This window comes from Dama dama, chromosome 22 (assembly GCF_033118175.1).
Source record: "Dama dama isolate Ldn47 chromosome 22, ASM3311817v1, whole genome shotgun sequence".
In the NCBI taxonomy this organism is placed as follows: Eukaryota; Metazoa; Chordata; class Mammalia; order Artiodactyla; family Cervidae; genus Dama; species Dama dama.
Window position 1 is genome coordinate 52,176,250 of NC_083702.1, and position 7,360 is coordinate 52,183,609.

At 41.8% G+C, this 7,360-nt stretch overlaps 1 non-coding gene across 1 annotated transcript; it reads left to right on the forward strand.

The window, feature by feature from the left end:
- The first annotated feature begins 4,460 nt into the window (after positions 1-4,460).
- Positions 4,461-4,624, forward strand: LOC133044112 (U1 spliceosomal RNA). The gene has a single exon (XR_009689861.1). It is a non-coding gene; the product is annotated as a U1 spliceosomal RNA (small nuclear RNA).
- The last annotated feature ends 2,736 nt before the right edge of the window (positions 4,625-7,360 follow it).

Here is a 7,360-nt window from a genome sequence, read left to right on the forward strand (position 1 = left end):
CACCCAGGTGCGGCTCCTGCCAGGGTCCTGGGAGGTCCCTGCCTAGCCACTGAGCATGTCCCTAGGTGGGCAGGGCTGGCCCTGGACTGGTTGAGGGGAGTTAGAACCAACCCACAGATCTGTTTCAGATTACACAGCCAAAATTGAGGTCTGCAGACCTGATTCTGAGTCTCTCACTAGTTCTATGGGTGGGCTGGACTACTGCCTGGCTGGCTGGCAGAACTGGGGTGGGCTGGACTACTCTCTGACTATGGCTGGAGAGACTGGAGCTAAGTACAGGGCCTTTTCCGGATCAATTGGGGGGGATGGGTATAGACAGGTGTGTGTTTCATCAGGTCCCTGTGTGAGCAGGACAGTTTACGGACTGTGGCTGGGATGGTCCGAAGTTCCCTTGTGGGGGACCTTTCAGAATCTACAGTCTGACTGAATTTGGTGGGTTTGCCTCCAGAGGCTCGGGGACCACAGCTAAGAGGGGCTAGAACTGGTTCATGGGCCTTTACAAGACTACAACTGGGACCTAGTTCTGTCTGCTTATTACCCAATGCATGGGTGAGGGCGAGTCCTCCAGGGTTCCTGGGTAAATGGTGCTGGTGACAGGACGAAGATAAATGGGTTGTGTCTGCATCTTCAGGAATACAGAGCTGTTTACAGGTCTGTCACCTGTGAGTCAGCCACCTGGCAGCTAGCTTCAGAATGGTTCTCCATGGTCTTAGCCTTCGCCAGGGCTTCACTGTCTCCTACCTGGACTACAGAGCTCCCACAGAGATACTTTTGTTTATACATGCATGCTCCGTTACTCTGTCATGTCTGACTCTTTGTGACCCCATAGACTATAGCCTGCCAGGCTCCTCTGTCTGTGGAATTTTCCAGGCAAGAATATTGGAGTGGGTTTGCATTTCCTTCTCCAGGGAATCTTCTGGACCCTGGGACCAAACCCATGTTTCTTGCATCTCCTGCATTGGTAGGTGGGTTCTACCATGAGCGCCACCTGGAAAGCTCCCTTTGTCCATGGATGGATGCCAAATTATTGTTGCTCAGAGGTAGTGTAAGAGAGGACATCTTATTTGGCCATCTTGCTTTCATCACTCTCCATAATGTTGGTTTTCTGATCCAGTTTTTTTCTAAGGCATGTTAGGTTTTGCCACAGAAACAGAAGTAATTTTATGTGTGTGTGTGTGTTAGCTGCTCAGCTCTGTCTGACTCTTTGCAATCCCCTGAACTATACATACATATATATATATATGTATATATATAATTATATATATACATATATAATTATAGAGAACAGCACATCCAAGTCTTCAGTGTTAGCCAGCAGGCTCCAGACCCAGGAGAACTAATGGTACAGATAAACTCCATAGACCATCTGAAGGAAAATTCCTTCCTATTCCAGGAAGTTGATCTTTTTGTTCTATTCAGGCCTTCAACTGATTGAATGAGGTACACCGAAATGATGGGGGACAGTCTCCTTAAAGTTCACTAACATAAATGTTATTCTTATCCAAGAACACCTCCAAGTTGACACATAAGATTAACCATCGTTTTATGGCCGCCTATATCATCATTGTCTTCAAGAGCCTTGATGTCATCCGGTAACAATATTTGTATTATTCCCAAGTCTGGTGGCAGTATAAGGGAAGACACTCTGAAGCCAGGCAGTACTGAGTTTAAATCCTGACTCTGTGAGACTTTAGGCAAGTTTATTAAGCTCTCTGAAACTTATTTCCTTTTCAGTATGGTTAAAATAAAAATGTCCTGGAGACATGTTGTTGCTAAAAAGATGAAAATAGTACACACCTAACAGAATGTCTGGTACATAGAATATATTTGAATAAATATTAAATCCCCTCCTTCCTTATTCCCAATTTCCTATAGTTTTCATACTCCAAGGATATGATCTTTAGATACTTGTTCTTTGTCTTATTCAGGGATTCATTAGCTGTAAACTAGTAAAAGCCTGTCGAAATTAACTAAAAAGAAAAGTAGGGGGAAGTGAGGATTATTATAATACTATAAGAAGCACCCTTACATAATTCTTTAAAAAGGATATTAGATTCAGCTGAGCTTCACTGGGAAGGCTTTGGGGACTGGGCCGCATCCATGGTATCTGCCTCCTTCATTTCTCTTTAGAGGTTTCATCCTCATATTTCTATCTCACTCATCACTTCTCTTCCTTATTCAATTTGGTTTGCATCTAGTTTTGGTCAGAACTGACTGTGTTCCGACTTGGTCTGCTAGGCATTTTCTCAAGAGCGAGAATTTGATTGGCCGTAAGCTGCCCAATAGGCTTCCTGACACCAAAGCAGGTGTCCATGCCGATCCAATCAGGGGGCGTGATATGGTGCATACAACGGTCACTTCGTTTTGCCTGCAGGAAAGAGTGATAGGAAAGAGACTTCTGTAGGGAAAAGCACCCCCAAAATATGTTGACCATTTCTACTTCATTTTCCACGTATCAAATACTGTATTTTTTTTTTTTTTTTTTTAAATTTCAGAGAGATACATACTCTTTTGGGCTTCCCTGGTAACTCAACTGGTAAAGAGTCCATCTGCAATGCAGGAGACCCTGGGTTGATTCCTGGGTTGGGAAGATCCCCTGGAGGAGGGATAGGCTACCCACTCCAGTATTCTTGGGCTTCCCTGGTAACTCAGCTGGTAAAGAATCCATCTGCAATACGGGAGAGACCTGGGTTCAATCCCTGGGTTGGGAAGATCCCCTGGAGAAGGGAACGGCTACACACTCTAGTATTCTGGCCTAGAGAATTCCACGAACCGTATAGTCCATGGGGTCGCAAAGAGTCGGACACGACTGAGTGACTTTTCACTTCACATACTCTTTACTCTCCCAAAGAAGGTTTCTTCTCCCCATGCTTCCTCCAGAGAAGAAAATTCTGTTTTCCCAAGAGAACTATATTTTATTTTCCCAAGCTGAGGTAATTCCAGTTTATTGAACCTCTTTTTAATAAGACATCTTACAAAACTGTTTGAGCTGTCATTGTCCCAAGGGAGCCCTGCGGGCTTACTTTCTTACTTTTTGCCATGCCACTTAATTTAATTATGTCATCTTGTCATTGCTACACATAATCTCAGGGGACCCTGGGAAATAGGGCCATGCTGGATGCTACGCATTCCAAGCATCTCCAGTTCTTCTCATCAAATCATAATTTTCTTCAACCTGATGCTGTTTATACAAAACAACCTTCCCAAGATGGTAATGGCCACAGGGACAAATCCAAATGGAGATTTAAGGTATTATCTGATCAATTTGATCAATTTTGACAGCTGGTTCAGATAATTAGAGCAGAAAGGAAAAGATCTCTCTTTCTCCAAGGTTTGTCTTTTGGTCTAAATTGTTCATGTCACAGTTTTGTATCTTCTCTTCACTTGATGGGTGCACCTATGTTTTCTCCAGCCAAAGAGCTTCTTATCTAGGCAGCTTAGTAAATTTTCAGCTTTAGCCACCATTTTTTCTGGGGAGAAAATTTTAATGGGTAAAATTATTCATTTTAGAGTGTACAAGGCCAAAATTGACTCTGGCATTTCACTTGATGAGACCAAGGATTGCATACAAAAGGTCTACATACTATGCAAATGGATTTTCTATGTATATGTATAAAGTTTGGCAACTCCCTCCCCTGAGCCCTTAAGTAATGTGCTTGGGTTTGAGATAGGTTAATTCAGTAAAAGCTTCACTTTCTTTTCTGAAGGCATCTGAGTGGCCAATGCTGGTGTGTTATTGACACTGCCATAAAACAGGTTAATCTCATTCATTTATCAGTTTTTGCTCTGGAGGACCTAAAGCTGAGCTCATTTAGAAACTGAATGATCTCTGGCCCTCAGAGCCAGATGGCAAGTTCCTGTGAAGGTGGGGGAATATTGCTTCCAGGCATTATTGGAAAGTAATCTCCACACCTGCTGTAGCCTTTGGAGCAGACTGATGAACAGAACATGCTACATTCCTCCCACCAACCCACAGCCCCAAACAGTCCAAAGTCAGAACCAGATTCAGCATGAAATGCACAAGTGATGGCCCCCACCCCCTGTGTGTATCAGTCCCGTTTGACACACACACAGTCAAATACTAAAGCCATATTTTCAAAAAGAAAAGTTGGGTTAGCTATCACTTTCCATCCAGGTGCTTAAATAAGTCTTTTCTTCTTCTCATCGTTATGAAATGGCACGGTCAAAGACAGAGAAGAATGGGTAACACTCCTGGGTACGTTTACCAGAGTATTATTAAAGAGAAGGAATTACTTTGCTTCAAAGGTGGAGATTTACAATACCTGTATAATGTTTCCAAAGGGGATAATGAAAGGTTTGGCCAGAGTTCTACATCTTATACTTACACAGGGGTTTTTGACTTGTATGTATATGTTAAACACACACACACACAATATATCCATACTATATGGATTCCATATACCCTGCTCGCCTCTTGGAATTATCAAGAGAGTGATTCAGTACTTATCTGGCAGGAAAGATACCATGATCACAAAGGTGGTTTTCCCAGGACAAAGCTTATTCATTGCACTCTGGAGGTGCTAAACCCTGCAATGTCCCCAAAGGTGGAAAACACAACTGCGTAATTTGTGGTAGTGGGGGACTGAGTTCGTGCTTTCCCCTGTTTAAAAAAAAAAAAATGAGAGAGAGGGAGATAGAGAGAGGGAGGAAGGATGATGCATCCATTTTCTCATTTAATAAGTATGTTTGGTTGAAGGGATCCAAAAATGGAAAAGACATGGTCTAGTTTGTAAAGAAATCCAACTTGGAGAAAGGATTAAATGAGGTCATGATATGGATAGTAGCTCACATTATTTGTAAAAGTTTTCATCGTGCTAAAACGGTTTCATAGTTGTCAGTCTTTTATTTTCATCCAGAACGGCTGGATATAGGTGCTTTCAAAATTATTGGAGCAGGATGATGTATAGCAAAGACATCTGATGTGTTGGTGTTTTCATAGTTCTAGCTATCAGAATCTTATCATTTTTAAAAAAGATTTATTTGTTTATTTATCTGGCTGTGGCGGGTTTTGTCGCTGTCTGGGAGCTTTCTCTAGTTGCAGGGTGCAGGCCTCTCACTGCAGTGGCTTCTCTTGCTGCGGAGCGTGAGCTCACGGCATGTTCAGTAGCTGCAGCTCGTAGGTTCAGCAGCTGTGTCTCACAGGCTCTGGTGCACTGGGCCAGTAGTTGTGGCACATGGATTTAGTAGCTCCATGGTATGTTGGATCTTCCCGGACCAGGGATGGAATCAGTGTCCTTTGCATTGCAAGGCAGATAGAATCTTATTATTTTTTAAAGGAATGCTTCTTACTATTTTCCTTTGGCTGTATTAAATTAATAAGAAAACAGTGCTAGAGGTTTTAAAGCCAGCCAGACCCACAGTTGACCCTTGGTTTTACCAGTAAGTTACTGAGTGACATAGTTGATGGGGGGAATAGGGGGAATCACATAAGCTCTATGACATTTATTGTTCTCATCTGTTAAATGGGGATAATAGAATTAAGGATTTTCAAAGTTTTTTTATAAGTTATATATTAGTCTGTATTTTAAAAGCACCTAAGAGAGTGGGTGGTTCTATAAAAGACAAAAATAGACAGCAGTCAGATTTTATTTCATAGGAAATCTGATTATTATAATATGACAAATTAACTGAAGGTCTCAGACAAATTAGGGATTCCCAATGGCTCAGATGGTAGAGTCTGCCTGCAATGCGGGAGACCTGTGTTCGATCCCTGGTTTGGGAAGATCCCTTGGAGAATGAAATGCAACCCATTCCAGTATTCTTGCCTGGGAAATCCCATGGACAGAGGAACCTGGCAGGCTACAGTCCATGGGGTTGCAAAGAGTAGGACATAGCTGAGCAACTTCACTTTCACTTTTTCACTTTTCAGACAAATTAATACCTTTTCAAGCCCAACTCTATAGAGAATCATCTCTAAGAGTTCTTGAAATTTTTAAAAAACTATATATGAATTCCCTAGGAGGTTTTTGTTATATTAAATCCATCTAGAAAATCACTGTATGATATCATTCTCTGTATGCTAGGAGAAAAAATGTTAAACCCAACAAGAAGATGAGGACTTCAGGCTGCTTTTTTTCATTCCAAGAAGGATAGCTCTTAATCAGAGTGCATTCTCCATTCAAGATAATCTGTGAAGACTGGCATGAAAATGCAGATTCCTAATTGAACAAAGACAATTATTTCCAGATTGAAGTACAGTGGTGAATAGCTCTGTGCTCCAATTACCGTCAGACTTTTATTTCAAATGGGAGGCTGAAATCACAGATGAGTTAGCCTTAATTGGGAGAAATGGCTGGAATTGAAGTTTTAATACCCTACTGTAACATCATGTATGTAGGTCATCTTTTTTTCATGTATATATGACAGTGCCCTGTTTATGTCCATTTGGGGCAGCAAGCTGTGATGGCAAGAAGGATAGGCTTTCTACAAACAAAGGTATCAGCACCCAGAAGTTAATTAGAGCCATAAAACTGTATAGCTTTTAATAAAGGGATGGAAAAGTACATTCTTTTTTATAACTATGTGTGAATTCACTGACTAATGTGAAAACCTAACTCAAGATAGCATTACTTCAAGCAAGATTTCCTCGATCCTGACTATTCCTTCATAATATATTCCACTTAAGACAATCAGAGAGTATCCCAGCCATGAATACATACCACAACCCCCCCCCTCCCCAAATTAGGTCAGGTCTAACAGATTTTCTAAAGGTTGAAAAAAAGACAAATACAAATGTCAGATGAAGTCTGTGCTTTTCAGACAACCAGCAGACCCCAAAGGAGAGTCTGTTGTATGGTTGAGTTGGAGATGGTGTTGTGTTGGCAGAGATGAAGATATGGAAATGTTACCAGTAAAGATTCCTCTTCTCAGGTTCCTTTTTCACTCCAGCTGGGAATTCTAGAATCAGACACAAGAAACCTTGTCACCAACCGTCATGAATCATTTGTGTCTGTATAGATATTTCCAGTTTTCAAAGGGATTTCACAAATTATTTCGTTTGATCCTCATTCCTCCAAACTCCAAGCTAGGTGTGGTAAATTTCATCACCTCTTTTTACAAATAAATAAACTGAGGCCCAGATCCTTGCTTAGGGGGACAGAGTGAAAGAGTATAGGGCTGGGACAAAGACCCAGCCTTTGATTAATAATAACCAACCCAAAATGTCACATATCACCGGAAAGTGAAAATGTTAGTCGCTCAGTTGTGTCTGACTCTGTGTGACCCCATGGACTGTAGTCTGCTAGGCTCCTCTGTCCATGGGATTCTCCAGGCAAGAATACTGGAGTGGGTTGCCCTTCCCTTCTCCAGGGTGTCTTCCCAACACAGGAATTGAACCCAG